Here is a 17,126-nt window from a genome sequence, read left to right as displayed (position 1 = left end):
TTCATCCTCATCCTTTTCTTCATATTTATCTTTATTTTTGCATATTCATCTTCACCTTTACCTTAAATTGTTTAAATTTACTCTGATCTTCGTTTTTGCCTGTACCTCTAAGCATCTTTGTTTTTGTTTTTATTCTCAAACCGCTAAACATTATTCCTCTTGAATTTGACAATTTACTCCCAACCAACCAACTGCCGCTAAAGAAGTTTCACTTCATAAATTCAAGAAATATTCTTACCCTTTCAGTTACCCTAATTCTTATGTATCTGTCATTGTCTCCATTTTCGTCTTTATCTTCACTTTTGTCTTCTTTTTTTTTGACTTCATCGTTATCATTTATTTCTTCATCTTCATATTACATTTATTTCAAAGCTTAATGTCAAATGTGTAGTGAAACAACAGGCGAAACATGTCAAATTGAACATGTTGCAGCAACATTTATACACAATTCGAAAATGTTTAAACGACGGTTTTTGCCGTAATTTTCAACCAATTGTGAAACCATAAAAACTCTGCTCATCTACGGAAAAATGCCTTTCCAACGTGGTTTTGAAATCGGTTCGGTAAAATCGCCAAACGAACGGAGACAAAATTTATGTTAGCGTATTAATATATAGATATGCATACATATACATATATATACATACGTATAGTACGGTTACAAACAAAAAGGTGTATATGGAACCCACGCGCGAAGTGATACTTCTTCTTCATAAATATTACCTCACTGGCTGCCGAATTTTCACCTCAAAAAACTAGTACCTACAAAGTTTAAGGAATTTTTCAATTTAAAAAATGTAGAGATAAATGCTGAATTAAATGCCAAAAATTATAATAACAAAGTTGAGCATTAAACAATTTTCGTGTCATTACGTTACAAAAAAAAATGCATTAACTTCATTTCCACATGGCATTTTTTAAGTTCCCCCAATTTTTTGTCATTTTAATGGCTAGTGGAAATTCGGTATAAGCAATTTAAAAATGGCTTCTCTAAATTAAAAGTGCCTACAAATTGCATGCTTGAAATTGAAAGTAATTTGTTTATAACATTTCTGTATTCGCAGATTGTAGTGCCTTACCGGTAAGTAGAGCATATATGTATGTACTTATAAACGTTTAAAGTCTTTATTTAACTTAGCTTCACCTTAGGTAAGACAACTTGCAACTATATATACATACATATACATATTAAAACAGTCGGCATCCATGTAAAATTTCTTTCTAGTTTCCGTTCGCCTAAATTTTCTAAACCGCAAATAAATATTAAAAATGTCTCTCAAGCGCGAAGTTCAAAACTTAACATGGCATTAAAATACTTTGAATTAATTTCGTGTTGCAGCCTTAACTTTCTAAAAATTATTAATTGAATATTTCCCTTGTGTATAAAAAAAACGTAGTATTCCATAGCAAGCGGAAGATATGACTAACAAAAAATGAAAAATCTGTAATTTAAATGCCTCATTGATTTATGTGAAAATTTTTCTTGATCATAAATAGTTAGTATTAAAAAATGGTAAAATAAGCGATTGGGTATTATTATTGGAAGCCTGCTGAAATGAAATAGAGTTTTCCAATCGAAAAATATTGATTTTCAAGAATGCCATACCATTTCTATGAAAAAGTGTTTTACCATATAAAATACGCGAAAACTTCATGTGTTTTGAGGCAGTTCTAAATATCTTTTTTTTTTTTACAAAAAATACGGATATTCTGTTTTTCCATTAAGAAAAATGCTAAGAGGGAAAAGCTTAACATTTAGAAGTTTTTTTTTTGACCACCCTATTGGGTTCTAGCTGTAGATTCGGTATGCGTAAATGATGCCCTCAATAAAGATATGTTTGAGAAATTTTTTCTTTTTATAGCGTTGCCACCTATTAAAATATAACACATATTTGAAATCGCGTTCATAAAATCGATTTTGCTTGCGTTTTCGCATAATCACAATTAAAGCCCATTTTAAAGCTATTAAGTAATGTATTTTATTTTTTTGTATTTTGTTCAAGTGCATTGACAATGGCAAAAGATTGTAAATGTTTTCAAGCGTGTATTTCAAAGCGCGTGTATTTGAGTCGCGCCTACGCCACAGATACTCTTATTATTTTTGTATTTGTGCAACCTTACAAACATTCAAGTGCGTGCATGTGCAACGATTTTTTATCACATCATCATGCTCATCATCATACATACATATCAATTCATGTAATTGCAATGTACATCTGCTTGTAGAATGCTTTCATTACCAAAACAAACACATTTTTTGTTTGAAATACGAATTGGGTCAATTGTTGTAGTCGTGAAAAAAAAAACGTTGAGTGACAAATAAACAATCATGCGGGAGCATATACTTACTTATATGAATGTGTGTACATTAGGGCGGGTCGAAAAACACAACATTTTTGATATGATAATTGTATAGGTCTTAAAAGGTGCCATAATAGGAAATAAGTTCCGGATTTGATCTACACAAGTCATTGTAAAAATTTTAAAAATTGGATTTCCACGCTTATTTTCAATGTTTCAAGCTCATTCCGTAGACTGAAAATATTGTCGCAGAGAATAAGGATTTATTTTTTAGAAAAATGGACTAAAATTGCACCTTTTAGGGAATTAACACTTTTCGTATAAGATATGTTGTGTTTTTCGACCCGCCCTAATGTACATAGTTTATGAATATGTTCATATCTGAAAAGAGTCAATTATGTGTAAGTACTCGTAAGTACATACAAAGCAAGTACATATGTACATAAGTATATACATACCTATACATACATACATATACATATGTTATATAGAAAAGCGCGATGAAGCTGTAAGTTCAGCTAAACAATGAGTAGCCATTTTCGTTTTGTGTAAGCCAATAGTTGACTTTTGAAGCTTTAAACAATTTTTAAAACAAGGCTGTGATTTGCCTAGCTGCTTACTTCGATGTTATATTATGTATTTAGCACACATGTCTAATATGTACAGTCATGCAAAAAATAATTGGGGCATGGCATTTTGAACAGTTTTGTCTTTCAAATGGCTAAGAAATCGCATTGCTTATTAATATTTTTTTGCGGATGATGCCGTTACTTAAAAAAAAAATAAATAAAAATTCGAACATACTTAAGTATGGAAAAAATTTGTGACACCATCAGCAAAAAAAAATTGTCAAAAATCAACGCGAATTCTCAGCTACTTGAACTTGCACTTTATGCAGCTAAATTTTAATGGGCATTAAAGCTGCATACTTACATTTTTCCGAAAATTCTTAATAGAAGTTTGTTGTTGTTGTACCATTTTTTTTAAATTTTCTACAAAATTTTGATTTTTGGACTTATGTGGGTTTTCTTAGAAAATACGCTGTATTTGTATAAAAAAATAATAAACATTTAACAAACAAAAGAAAAATATCCATAACTGTTGCCATTACTTTTTACATAACTATATGTACTAAGTGTGCATTTGCATTTGTATGTATGTATGCTGCTAACTGCAACGTTACAAGTCATTAGTGTCAATTATCGCTGATGTTGTTAGAAAAGTTTAACTTTTTCTCAACCACATGTTGATTTACAACTGCAAATATTAACATTAATGATGATCATTAAGACCTTAAATGGGTTGTGAAAATATTGACACAAATATTTCAGTTTATTCTGAGAGCGTTCATGAACCAAAGGGACCTCCACCTGTGCCATAGTGCTATTGTTCTAACAGGTAGACAAATTTAATGCACGTTTTTTTTAGTTTTTTTTAGTAAACATTTGCTATGCCAGCAGCCAATTTAGAGCTAAAATTTTTTTTTATTAGAAAATAACAAAGTGTATGTGCATATGTGTTCGTACAATATTAGTAGGTATGTATGTCAATTGCTTGTCCCTGTTTAACATCTGTCTACATATGTACATTAGGGTGGTCTTTGAAAATATCAACATCATGCGACAACGACTTATTTCATTCGTAGGTCGTAGAAAGTAAATAATCAAGGAAAATTTCAAAATTAAAACAAGTGTTGGGTCGCTAACGGGGCTGAAAAAAAAAATATATTTCTAAAGCGAAAAAATCCACCATATTTTGACTTAGACCAGTACAAACTCAGCAAGCTTGTGAATTTATGTGAATAAGTTTCAATACTGTACCGAATTTATCAGCTCTCAAGTCAATATTTCGTCGAGTTTTAGCGATTAAAAATCAAACTTTTTTAAACCCTAGTAGCGACGCCTAAATTTTTTTTCTTAACAACAATTTGTATTGAGCTTGAGGCCGTTTTTAATGAAAATTATCGTGGAAAAGCAACAACAATTTGAAAAAATTGTAGAAGTGACAGCTAATTCGGAAATCACCACATTTCCTCCTCAGACTTCTTCAGCGGGATTCGAACCGATGATCCCATTTTTTTTTTTTAGTTTTAAAATTTTCGTGGATTTTTTTATTTTGTACATAGAACAAAATAACGGGATTCCCCATACAAAATTTTTATGTTCGTATTTTTAGGACCACCCTAAGGTACAAACATATGTACATATGTGTAAATATGGTCTGTTGCATGCTCAGTTTGCAACATATTTACAATTTTCTCATTTCTTTTTTCTACCCATCTCTGCTAGTAGGCCAATCTCAGACCTATAAAGTTGTGAACTCAACCCTTTTCCGCCTCCATTAACGCTAGTCATGCACCGTTAGTTGCCTGTGCTGCGCTGAAAACGCTTGTTAGGCAAATAAGTTGAATAACGCTCATCAAATGTAGATTGTACGCACGTATGTTCATAGTAAGTATATGTATTTACATTAGGATGTCTCACCAAAAAGTTATGCTATTTTCACCGGAATAGTAAGATTTATTATATTTCAAGACTTCCGAAAATTAATTCGGAAATATATAAAGATTTGAGTAAGCTGAACCGATTTGAAAATATCTACCTACCTCCAAAAATTTCTTTATTTTGATTTCGTTGATAACAATTTGAAGCATTTTTATGCAGACCTTCTAAACTAAAACTCCTCTATAATCTTTTGGGTAAAATATTTTTTACAACTAATGTTATTTATAATATTATTTATATAGTCAGCTCACGCAAATCTTAATTGTACCGACTTTTTTGTATGGAGATTGATGCTCCCTAATGTACATATTTATATCTTCATATGAGTACCATTGCATACTTTCCAATTTCAGGGTTTTTAAATATAAAATCTAAACTACTCATTGTTATGCACCAAAAAATTTTGCTTTCGTTCTACAGACTTTTCTTTTTATTTTGATATCCATACTGTTTTTATAAATTGCACTGAATTTTTTTAATACTTTTTTGATGTAATCATATTTTTCTAATTTCAAAATCCTTTTAAAAAATCCTGACGTCAGGGAGAAAAACTAAAAACGCTCTTTTACTATATTTAGCCCATGGTTTCGCGAATATATATATTTTTTTTGTGTGTAAAATTTACTGTCGCATGGTGTTATTTACATATATTTTTTAATGAATTTATGTAATTTCCTCTTAAAATCTCTATTACCTTCGTAAGAGCCAAATTTTATAAAACACTGCTCAACGTCACACATTCATTAAAATTAATTACCTAAAATTATCGAGTGGGAGCATGTGCTCCATCCACACCCACCGGCTAAGCTAAAGAATATTTTCCATTGGAAATTTTTTCTCACGAATTGGGTGAGCATATCAAGCAAATTTTTTATTGCTTTTTGGTTAAGTTAATTTTATGTCAACCGTAATTGTTAATGTTTTCTTACGTATGTATATGTAAGTGATATACTGGTATAAAGATATATATATGTATTTCATTATATACTTGCAAGTGTGACTTTTACTCGAAAGTTGAAACCACCTTAGAAGAATTTTGTGAAATATATCGCACACCGTCTTCGAAAGAGTTGCAACCCAAAATAATACGTTTGTCAGAAAATGCGAAAAACTATTTCTTAGCACATGATATTCATATGGGCAAGGGCGACTTTACCTCAGTTTTTTTCAACAAATTATAACAAACATTTGCTTCAGCTTTTTCTGAAAGGTAAATAAAAGCTCTGTGTACATTTTTAGCACATAATCTCAAAAATGTCAATCTTTGAGTTGTGACTCTTTTGAAGACATACCTAAGTGGAGCTACTGTGACTTATGGCGCCGTCAAAATGAGCACTTAGCGTACGTTCCGCCCAAGGATAAAACTGATAGTTGAGTAAACTCTTTATATTTGAGTGTACACTCTATTAATGTTTCTAGAAAAAAATTCGGGTATGCAGTTTTGTAGTCCATTAATTTTTAGAATAATATAATACAAGTTTGAAGTGGCTTTTTATAGCACCAAATTCGTGACACCACCAACAAAAAAAAAATGCCACAAATATGCGAAATTTTGCAGGCATTTTTAGTTTATACGCTATTATACTTAATTTCGTGGCCTACAAAAGTGCGTGCTTAGAACTTTAATAAAATTAATTTTGACAATTATGTTATTTGTATAGAATTTACAAAAACTGTTAAAATATCATTCAAAAATTCCTATTTGACCGATTAAAAAAAAAAATGGGGGTATTCTATTAATGTCCAAAGGAAACGACACCGGAGTTTTCAAAACCAGATTTCGTTTTGATAAAACGACCCTAAATATGAATGTAGGAATATAGAATGCAATGCTATAATAATCGTCAGCGTTCCCACTACCGACATTGCATTTATTTCTATGGCGTGCATACCTCGCTCACATTTTCGAAAACTTCGTGAAAATGACTTTCTACATTTTGTGGAAACTCTTGAAATTCCTTCACAGCATCTTCCGCAAATTTCGGCGGTTTGGAAAACTCTTTCGTTTCTGATTACCATTGCTTACTCAAAGGCAAACCGATTGAGGGCACTGACTGCTTTATTTTTCAAAACATTTAAAATTTCGAAGTGGAAATAGCAGCCAGGAACTGGCAAGTTTGTGTTGCTGATTCACCGTGTTTCCGTACTAAAATCTCTTCAAGAACCACAAAACTCTGTCCAACGTTTAAGTGATTTTGATACCGCTTCGTGAAACTGAGCTTATCTTGTTCAGTTTTTTCTTCGATTTTCTTTTTTAAAAAATCATGAAACGCTGCAATGATCCCCAACATATTACTGACGCCAGCTCCATCACTAGCTGCATTCATGGCTGAGTTGAAACTATGTGGAGCTCAGTCCACACAAATGGCAAGTGGAAACTCCATTCGACTCAGTGGAATTCAAAAGGTACGAACAATCTATACCTGCTTTCGAAAGATACTTCTTGATAACTATCCTGAAATCAATTAGGTGATAAAATTAAAAATCCAACATAACATAAATTTGGCGGGCAATGTTACACAGTTTTCTAAGAAGTCGCCATTACAGTGGGCTTTATTCAAACTAATTTCATCATTATAAAATTCTTCCATTAAATAATAAGTAATTTAGCATTCGGCAACTGCATTAACACCTATGTAAATATGTGCGCATGACATCGTTATTTCTACATCGTTATACTACATAAGTACTCTCTCTCAATAAAATAACTGAAAGTATGTTTGCATCTATTTACGAGTATGAACATTGACTACTAAGCCAACAAATCGGCAAATGAACAGTTAGAAATGTCAACTTTTTGTACCCCCACAATGAAGCTGTAATTTACCAAAGACAAGCATTTTTCCGCAACAAAAGTAGGTTAGGCAAATCTCTGTGTCAGGTTGTCAAATTGTTTGGTGTTTTATTTGGCTTTTGCGATGAACGACAAAAATCTTGACCCGTCAACTTTCTAATAAAAACAGTTAAATTCCTGTTAACTACCACTGCAGAAATAGAAAAAAGAAACATTGAAGTGACCACTTTAAACTTACTTTTGTACATATAATGGTCCAAGCACACATACCTACATACGCCTATGGCCAACGACAATCGCGTTAGAACAAAGAATTCCACCCGTGAGTGGGTTAAGCTGCGTAGCTTGCGAGTTGCATGCCACAAACAACAAGGTGCATAAAAATCTGAAGAGCTAAAGTGTTAGATAAGTTATCACGCGACTGGCGGCTGGAAAGATAATAATGAATAAGTAATGTTTTGCCACACGTTCGGCTAGCAAAAGCAGCCAGCCAACCAGCCATACACCGGGACTTGACTACTGCTGCTGCCATTGCGAAATGTGCATCTCCTTTAGTGGTTCATGTTGCAAGAACATTGCGACTGCAAAACCAAAAACAGAAAAAAAGGCAACGGCAAAGATGCACGAAAAATGTTAACGGCAACAGCAGACACGGCTGCTGGCTGCATTCATAAATATTACAAATACAAAATACATACGTACATACTTAGGTGGGTATGAAGTTGCGAACCCGAATGCCGGTTATCATAAAGCGAGATCAAACAGGCGTACCGGAGTTACCGCTCTAATGAGCGCATAAATCAAGTGCGCATGCGCGTGGTGGCACAATCACCGTTTGCCATGGATGTTCTGTTGCTCTACAGCCTAATACATAACAGTCAATTGTGAGCGTTTTATTTGTAATTTAGCTGTATATTTTGCACGCCACTGTATTTCGCAAGTAATAAGAGAAAGGTGAAAAATATTCATGAAAAAGAAGACAACAGCAAATAAATTTGTGCGGCGGTAAAGATGGAAATAACGCCATAAGCAACGAGCAATTGGCGATACGTTTTGAATTATGGATTAGCTAAGCTCTGGATTTGGTTGCTGTCAATAAACAAAAAAATAATCCAGAGTGCTACTTTTATTTAATGGCTTGCCTTTTTGGGATGTTTAAGACTAGGTAAATTCTATTCTCTCGCTCGACTCTAGTTTAATTGAATCTTGAGAAGAATTTTAAATTATTAACCACTGAACTTATAGTTTTAAATTTAACGAGTACTCTAGCGCATCCAAAACCAGAGCATGGATCAATAATAATAAGACTTCTCCCATCGACTATTATCTGCCGGACGTAGTGCTTGGTAACCCATCACTGATCGAGCTGATATCCAGCTGGATAACACACACTCAGACTCACTTTTCGAAAAAAAAACACTGATCCACTGGCAGTATCTCTGGCGAAAGTGTATAAAAATCAAAGGAAATTCGGTTGTGGAATACATTTTTTTAGCTAAAAAGTCACACGTGAAAAAAATGTCTCACCCTGCTAGAAGAATCAAATAACACCGAACAAGAAAAAAGGATAACTCCAAAAAAAAAAAATCACAGGCTTATCGACCCTCCATCCTAAGCAAGCGAAGCAGAAATACCTGTTCCTTCAGCACAGTTTCTTGTTAAAAAAGCAAGTGCATTATAAAGTTAATCTAAATAATTGTATGTGTATGTGTAGAAATATAATAAATTCAAATGAATCAAAATAAATAAACAAATCAGACCTAAGTAAACAATAGAATTTAAATTTTTTAAACGTGAATCTTGAGAAATTTTTAAGCGATTCACTGGCAATTAACTATCATCCTGTTTTTTCCAGCTAGATTTCTTACAAATCATAGCCACACCCACTTTACAAACCTGAGCATTTCGATTAATATTAACTTTTACATAACTTGTAATTATAATCACGTGCAAAACCATTAATGGCGCATTTCAACCCTGAACTTACAAATTCAATTAGCGCGTTTATGCAGAGTCATTAATTATAAAGTTCATTCTAAAAGCGTTATGCCAATACCATTACTATCCAAATCGAATTATTATTTTTTATATAAATTGGGTACACGTGCTCCCTTTTTCTTTTCGCTTCGGTGCCCGACTGCGAGAGGGGTCTCGTTTTGTGGAAACTCGTACGGTGCACAGTGGTGCCTCCCCATACATAGATGAGAGTATTACTCCGAAATTTCGTCCATATGTTTGAATGTGGCTCAATAGATATTCAGTTTATATTCCAGTAGGTATATTACGTCCAAGTAAGAATTAAAATAAAACACCAGATTGACTTTTTTCCTCTCGGTTACCACTTTGCGGCGTTGCGTCCTAAAACCGCTTGGCAGATCATAACCAAATTTTACACAACTACTGCAGACATCCTAGGGATGGCCATAGGCTAAAAGTATATATCGAGGGGGCGTGGCACCGCCTTTTGGTACTCATGTGGCCGTTATTGGAAAAAGGAGCCTAGCACCTCCCATACCAACTAAAGTTTTTATAGCGCGTATTTCTGGAAGTATTTAAGGCACAGCATTGGAACTTGGTGGTATGCTAATATAAGAAATATATATATATATATATCAAACGTTATCCGAATTCATACTGTGTATCTCTGGAAGTGTTTGTGGTACAGTATTGGAACTTGATATGGAGATACATATGTGCTTATATATATGAATAGTTTTCCATACACATAAAGCAAAATGGCGCTATTGAAACAGAGGGTGTGGCACTACCCATATATACCAGAGCTTTTTTACGGCTTATCTCTGGAAGCGTTTATACATAGTAGAGTACTGGAAGTTGGTAGCGGCGCTTTCATAACGAATATATTGTAAAAGGTTCCGTGATCTCCCAAATCTCTAAAAGCATTTTAGATGTGGTAGTGGAATTTCGTATTGATATTTACCAAAATATCTGAGTAGCAATGCCGATATGATCTAAAATTCTCATGATGCATAACTTTGTAAGAATTTTACGTAAATTGAAAATTTTAAGGTTGGAAATATTAAAAGCCGGGCGTGGAAACTCCGGGAAATATACACGTTTACGCGGCGGATCTCTGGAAATATTCTAAGCTTAAAGGCATTTTTGTCGTTCAGGATTATATAATTCCATAATTTTTATCGCCCTAAATACCTTAGCTCGATTAAAAAAAAAAATAAAACAGCTATAGTAAAATCAAAACAGAAATATAATATTAGCATTTTAGAATTATTACGGATTTTCCTATAAAAAAAAAGTGGGGTGAAACCTGCGGTTATAGGCTAATTCTGATTAAACTAGCTAATTGGGTTCAATGGAAAGGTGCAACATCTTGTTGTTATTTATTTAAATAATTGCATTTCACACGAAAAGGCAGAAGTGGAAAGAAGAACATTTGCTAATAAGCAATTCTCAAGACTGCGCGCCCATAGCGAGCGGTAATAATTGAATATTTTATTCAAAAGAAATTCAGTGTTAAAGCGAAGGGAGAAGTACTCGTAATTGATAATTGGAAGAACAGTAAAAAATTTAACCGTTCATACGGCACATAGCATTATCAAAAGATAAAAAAAAATAAGATTTACTAAGAGGTTGCATACAACACAATTCTGTACGCAAAACAACTATGCTACGTACATATGTATGTGCAGATATAGATAAATACTGATGCATTTAGGTACCTAGGTACATTAGACCGTACAACTTTACAAGCAAAAAAAAAACGTTCGCCGTGCACCTGTACGTACACATAAAGCATTTTTGCAAAATGTTTTTTTTTTGTTGCCGAACCTAGGGTCGACTTGATACATTTTTCGGTAACATCTACATTCGTCAACAAGAAAAATGTTTAACGAGTTCGTTGCAGTAATCGAAATACTTTCTTAGCAAAAGTTTGATGAGTTTCGGTGAGCTTTATTTTACTGCTATTAGGGAGATACGTTAGTGGGATAAGAACTGAGATCTGTTGGGAAAGTATTAGAACCGGTCAATTGAGGTCAATGAACTTTGGTGCAAAAAAATGTTCCTCGAGACAAGAACATTGACATGCCATGCCTTCAAATCCGAATGTTAATGCCGAAGATATGCCAAAAAATGTAAATAGTAGACCCCTGTTCGGCAACAAAAAAAAATCGAAATTACATTGCAAAAATACTTTAAATTCGAAGGATACGGCGTATTATTTTCTGGTACGGTCTAATGTACATACGAATGTATGGCTCACGCTGCACGCTGAGCAAAGAAGTATAACAGTTGTTCAGTTGTGTTATTAGGTGTAAGAAAATTCATTAACAGCGAAGCAACTTCAATGCCGTTAAAATATATTTTTCAACATTTGTAGAGGAAGTTGCAACTGCAGCGCCAATGAATTCGATATACTTATGTATAAGTATATATGTACATATGAAAATACCAAACGTTTGATAGAAGATACATACGAGCACATATTTGCTGGGCGATGCGGTTTTTGTATGCAATGAAATTTCAGTTTTTTTCTAGTAAAATTTGTCTGTGGTTAAATGTTTTGTGGATTATGTGACTTAATGAAACGGAGGTCTCAAATTCAATATTTAACACTTCCTATGAGGTCGTAGATACATGTGTACAGCGTTATACTCACATGAAGTAATGTGAAGTTATATTGAGGGTTATTGAGAGAGAAAGCGGAAGTAGCGATGTAATTAGATAAAATCGTAGATATACCGAGGGTCGATGCACGTTGTTGCGGATTGCACTGTCTATATATATATGAGATAATCTCACGATTTGTTTTTTTTAGTGTCACTTCCTTCTATCACCAGAAAAAAAATCTAAAGCAATCTTCTTGCACATAGTATCTCAATAGGAGTTCAAGAAACAAAAATAAATCAAGTATTTGAACCATTTTTGCCTTAAAACGTTTATTTCGAAATTACTCATCTTTTCATTTTCACTCGAAAAAATAATAATTATTTTTTTTTTTAATAACTTTGGGAAGTTTTCAAATAGCATGTTCATATAAGAAGCTAGAGACGTTGGCACAAAATACAACGTATATGTGAAGTTTCAAGAGTGTGCCACCAAATTTAAAAATGACAGTATGCAGAATATCTGTAGCAGCCTATTTGTAATTTTGAAATTTTATGATTTTTTTTTTAATTCTAATAAATTAAGATACTCCAAAATGCTAAAATTAAGCGATTAAAATTTTCTTCTTGCCAAAACGAAAGAAACTAGTTTAATAAAATTAGTGTGCCACCAAATTTAAAAAAAAAAAGATTAGAATGAGCCAAAGATGACTATGATTTGAGAAACTACAATTCCATTTTTTTAATTTTTATTGACACACTCGAAATTCATTCTAAAATTGTTATATACATGAAGAAATAAATACATATTTGCTTAAAAAATACTGTATAAAAATTTTGCATGCCAATATTTAACTACTTTTAAATTATATCACTTTTTAATTAAGCCGTACGAATAAACGTGTTAGCTGACTGTGTATGGTTATATAATCGCGAGTTGTTATTTTTACTTTTTTTTAGTATAACTTTTTTTAGTTTTCGTTAAAATACAATTTCGCGATGAAATATTGTTCCTTATGCAAAACTGAAGAGAATGCATTGTCTAAGATAAGTATGCCACTATTTTTGAACAAAAACACGTTAAGGAAAATTTGAGCCCACCTCCGGAGTAGATATTTTTGCATTGCACTTATTTCTCCGTATCGGTAGAATCTATGTGAAGGCAAGCATATTGGCTTACAAAACATTACTAACCATAGAGATTCATCTGAGGCAGAAATCAACCTATTTCGAAACCTTCTTATCAGCCTGGAAAACGGAAAAATTAATTCCAGATGCTAATTTCTGATGTATTCACCAATCAAGATGTTTCGAAGGCGCATAGAAATAGCTGATATTAGGTAAAGCCAGACAAGTAGAGAAAGGTTTAGAAGACGAGTACTTAATCTCTTACTAAAAATTTAAATTTTTTATGCTATGTTGTATAACATGGGGAGTAAACTCCTCGCAATCTGGTGGAGAAATATTGCAAACCTTGGAATCTCAATTTTAAATAGTCAAGGAATAAAAAACAATAAGACTTAATTTTTATAAATTTTGTTTTTAAAATCAATTTTGATCGTTTAACTAAAAATGGAATAGGCAAACATTCATTAACTGAATTAATTTGAACATTCTCGTTAATGGATATGCCATAAAAAAATTTAGCCTACCCGATTTAAATTATTCAAGCCTTGTATGTATGTATTTAGAGCGAAAACTATTAGTCGTGCGCTGTGTGACCAGGATCCTATTGCACCAACGACGTATCATTAGCATTTTAGGCAATTATCGAAGTTGCGCGCAAAGTTATGCGTTTCACTAACTTCATAAAAGAAAGTCACTTGGGAAGTAAAATATCTCTCAAAGTCATTGACAAGTGTTTCCCGAAATGTTTAAATACTAAGCGAAAAGATCTTAGCAGATTTTGGGTACGAGGAACCTGAATCTGCAGTTCACATTTACCAAAAAAGACAGTACACGTTGGTGCAATAGGGCCCAGATTTGCCTTTTTGAGGCAAGATTTAGCAATAATGTATATTTTTGCTCTAGCTTCGGTATTTAAGGCCTAGATTCATGACTTTTTTCTGGCATTTTTTTTTGTTAATGTCACATTTTTTTTAAATAATTTTCACTTTTTTAGTACACTAAGAAAAAAACGAATTTTTGGAAATGTTAAATCTTTCGGTGAACTATCCATATATTCTTATAGTTTTTTTTTCCTTAGGAAATTTGAGCAGCCAAGATGAAAGATTATGTAATTGAATTGTAATGGTAAATTGTTACAGCAAAACAAATGCGACTGAGTAAATATGTTGCTTTTGCCTAAAAAACCAGTATGCAACACTTTTAGGCAGGGCTATCGGCGTAGCCAGAATGAAATTTAGGTGGGGGGGGGGCTCGACCCAATGAAGCTGGTATTTCAGGGTACTATTTTATATATATATTAGGAAAATTTGAAAGTTAGGGGAGGGCTCGAGCACCCCCCTGCACCTACCTGGCTACGCCCATGGGCAGGGCCTAACATTTCGAAGTTGAATTAGGTGACCTTCCCTTAGCTCTTGCAAGCCCACATGACAATAGTTAAAGCACTTAATTTTTTTTGCGAGATAGAAAAAATACCGTTATATGCAAATTGGCGCATTTGTGAGCGGATTTTGTTTCACTAAAGAAGCTTGTGTTCCAAATTTCAAGCCTCAAGGTTAATTTTTACGATATATGGCAAGCTTTTTCCTGATTTCTCCCACTGTGGGGCGTTTAATCTAACGGTTGGTTCAGCACCGCAGCACAGCGTCAGAAAGAAAGAGGGCAAAAAAAGAAAGAGGAAATGAGAGAAATGTCGAACATAGAGTATAGCGCGCGTTGCCAAAGATTGGCGCTAGAAAACGCAACGCTTAGCGCTTCAATTTAGGAATGGCTATCATAGTCGGCGGCGGTCAATTGGGGTCAATTCGACATCGCTGTTGACTTTGTTGTTTTTCGTGTGCTTTTGCTTGTTGCATGTGTTGCCATTATCGCTCTGCGTAATTGTCATTGCCGCTTTGTGCGAACCAGTTTCGCAGATGGTTACAATACTCTTCCAAAAAAGATAGGTATGTAAATACGTAATGTAGTTAAAAAGATGCTAGTATAGATATGCATACATACATTAGGGTGGTCCCAAAAAAAAAGTAAAGTCCGAATTTTAATCCCCCTTGGATTGTTCTATGCCGAAAATCTCTCAAAGCGCTCAGAGGTTTCCTTGTATTTTATATGAGAACAAACAATTTTTCATAGAAAATTTATATAATTATTTTAAATCAATACTTTTCGATCAGTGATTTTCAATAACAATACGCAATTGTTTATATAAGCTTTTTTTGTAATAACTATTTTTTATAGGTCAAACAAAAACCTCAAAAAATACAGTGGGTTTAATAAACAATTAGGTATTACTATTGGAAGTCTCCCGAAGAGAAACAGAGTTTTGGGATATAGATACTACTTCAATGAAATATTGTTTTTTCCCATATAAAATACATGGAAAACTTTGAGCGCTTTGAGCAATCTCTAAATAGTTTTTTATTTCAAAATAAAAAAAAAAAACAGTGTAAATTTTTTCGATATAAAAAAATCGTAGGGGGTGAGAGCGTTAAATTTCTGACTTTACTTTTTTCACTTTCAATTTTTGACCACCCTTATGCCACTTTTGGTGTAGGCGCAGATGACATTACTCAATTTATCAATTATGAAAATAATTTGTGACTACTTCCAAAGTGCTTCAAAACTGATTTCGTACTGAACGATTTGCTTAGTTGATGTCTTATGAGGCGACTTCTTTAGCCATAGTGGAAACTTTGATGTCGTTTGGGTATAATTTACACTGCATGAACCATATTCTCCCAGTTAATTAGGACATCGCCGTACTTAACATGTTGTTCCTACCAGATGAGTTTTAACCAGATGTTTAAATAACATTCATCGGGAAATTGTTGACACTTTCATAGACTCTCGCCTCGTGTATGCCATAAACGTAGACTAACCACCACAGCCCCGACACATTGAACCTACGTCGAAAATGCGGCACACCACGCGAGCTACCCGTTTTCGCACCAATTCAAACCAGCTCTTCTAGCATACAACACTCTTTGATCCAGCCACAATAAATAAATAAATAAACAGCCCGTTTGAGCCACCCCCTCCTCCCCCCGCCCCCCCCTTCACCTTCACTTCACTTCTTCTGAGAACTCAATCTCTGTCCCTGCCAAGGTGGGTCTATTCAAGTTGACTTTCTTTCTTTTGGTAAATGAAACAACGGTGGACTTCAGTGGGTTTATAGACAAACCCTTTGCAGAACACCAAACTTCCGTTAATCACAGCTTACAATCTGGACCGAATAGTATCGTCATGCTAGCGAACAACGTAGGTGACTAGGTCTACTGTACGTATATCCATATGCCATGAATCCATTGCCAAGCTCTTCCTGGAGTTTGTCAACAACCAATGTTCATAGTGGAGGCAATTAGACTCCCCCCTTGAGGACAGCTACGGTTGGCAGTTACTGCTTGCCTACTGTCTCCTAGTTGGGCTATTATTGTTCTGGATTTCAATATACTTGCCTAAGATATTTCAATTTGGAAAACACTGACGCATGTTAGATGTGCGCTGGCAGCGTTACCGAAGACGTTAAATACGCATACCACTTTCTTCAGAGAATGGAATTATTTGCGGGATGTATTTCAAAAAAGACCCAAATATACTTCAATCCGGAGAAAACTGGAATGCATTTCCCGACGTTGCAGCCATAGTTAATTTAGAGGAGCCCAACATCACAGAAGAAGAATAACCAGTTAAGCCGGTATCTCACCCTATACGGTCGATCGGGCGGTATTATAAAATCACTAACTAATTTCAAACACTAGTTAGCCGTCCGAAAATATACTTAACGATATTGCCGTCGTATATCGGTACTGCAGGGTAAGGAGG

At 33.9% G+C, this 17,126-nt stretch overlaps 1 protein-coding gene across 2 annotated transcripts in view; it reads right to left on the bottom strand.

The window, feature by feature from the left end:
- LOC118742526 overlaps window positions 1–17,126 on the bottom strand; it is a 90,549-nt gene that overhangs the window by 72,119 nt on the left and 1,304 nt on the right. The gene's annotated exons all lie outside the window — the stretch shown is intronic.

This window comes from Rhagoletis pomonella, unplaced genomic scaffold (genome assembly GCF_013731165.1).
Source record: "Rhagoletis pomonella isolate Grant_MI unplaced genomic scaffold, Rhpom_1.0 Rhpom_scaffold_00007, whole genome shotgun sequence".
Classification (NCBI taxonomy): Eukaryota; Metazoa; Arthropoda; class Insecta; order Diptera; family Tephritidae; genus Rhagoletis; species Rhagoletis pomonella.
Note: the sequence above shows the minus strand (reverse complement) of the source record. Positions and strands in the feature narration are given on the sequence as shown.